Source organism: Sinocyclocheilus anshuiensis, unplaced genomic scaffold, assembly GCF_001515605.1.
Source record: "Sinocyclocheilus anshuiensis isolate Anshui unplaced genomic scaffold, SAMN03320099.WGS_v1.1 scaffold274, whole genome shotgun sequence".
In the NCBI taxonomy this organism is placed as follows: domain Eukaryota; kingdom Metazoa; phylum Chordata; class Actinopteri; order Cypriniformes; family Cyprinidae; genus Sinocyclocheilus; species Sinocyclocheilus anshuiensis.
The window spans coordinates 1,583,364-1,584,963 of NW_015547698.1; positions in this window are offsets into that span (position 1 = coordinate 1,583,364).

Sequence of the window (1,600 nt, forward strand, 5' to 3'; positions counted from 1 at the left end):
AGAGTGAAGGGTTCCACGCAGGAGACAAACAAATTTAACATAGTCACACATGTAACAGTAATTTAACACAAGACACACGGCCTAAAATGCATAGCATCAACAACCTTTTACCTAAGTATTTCAAAGAATACTTACAGCAAAGTAATCATGTGTTTTAAAGAATATGTGCACATGTAATAGCACAAACAACTATACAGTGTGCTCTATGGGCACAATGTGTCTGACACAATTACATTTCTGAATCATACCTGACAGCAGAGAGACACACAGCAGCGAGAGTTCTGGTGCAGAGCTCCAGAGACTCACTGATTCTGCATGGGGGTTTTTCTGACTATAGAATCCCAAAGACTGATTTGCAACATTCCCTTAAATACTACCAGAACAAAAACAAAGAAATCTTTAAATCAGTTGTAAAAACATAAAAGACCTTTTGGTCTTTTAGGTTCCCGTGCTCCAGGGTTGCACCTGGCTGGAGCTAGATAAACATTCCCACAGGCCTAAAGGGGGACACACCCCCTCCTCAGCAGAACATAATTCTACAAAGGTTTTGAATCTTTCTCATAATATAAATGACTACTTTGAAATTGAAACCAATTTACCAATCGCACAAACCACTGTTTCAGTGGAGATATTAAACAGTATTTTCTAGTAACGTACTTCTTTTGTTTGTTATTTTCAGATTCCTAGTCTGGATGTAGTCTGCAGCGTCGGAGGTGTATTTTGGATCATCTTCTTGTGAATGCCATAGTATCGATGATAACATCAACTGGTGAGCTAACAACCTAACGTTACTGAGGAAAACTGAGTTAAGAAACACCACTGTTAAGAACATTTTTTGTATTTTATTTTAAAGTTTGTGGTCATGTCGTCTGCATCGGAGGTGTATTGGAGTCTTGTGATTGCCTCGTAGCGTCGTGCTGCGGGGTTCGTGAAGGGAAGGGCAGTGATCAGGAAGGGTCCAGGTAAGGGGCGGAGTCCGGCGGCCCCACGCGCTCCCCTCTCCGGTCCGGGGCGCGAGGGGCGGCGGCTTCTTTCAGCGGCTTCGTCCTTCTCTCTGCCCTAGGCACTTGAAGGGACTAGACGGCCCGGCCTCCTAGCCCGACGGCCGTGTAACAGGTGCGGTTCTCGTCTGGACCCGCGGGTGTTTTTATATCACTGTATTTCTGAAGGAAACTCATTTTCTTTTCTTCCTTGTAGGTGCGTTCAGATATAGTATATAAAGTTACAGCACCAACAAGTTTGACAGTCAAGGCAAATTCTGTAAACACTGCTTTGATAAATAATGTTTTTTTTTTTCTTGTGCTTGCAGGTTCATTCAGACGGTCAACATTTGTGGCACCAAATGCATTGAAAGTCACAGATCAGCTGGAATTTTGGAAAGAGGGTGCAGCCTGAATCCCATCCTGCTGTTTCTCATCGGAGAGCTTGTCAACTTTTAATCAAATTTTCATTTTTGGGTGAACTATCCCTTTAACTAACTTTAATGTCACTAAATTAGCCAAGTTAGCCTCTAGCTGCTGTTCTCCACAGAACAGGTTTCCTTTGAGAGGAACATGCTAGCACATGTTGAATAAACATGAGCACTGCACGTTTCAAAATC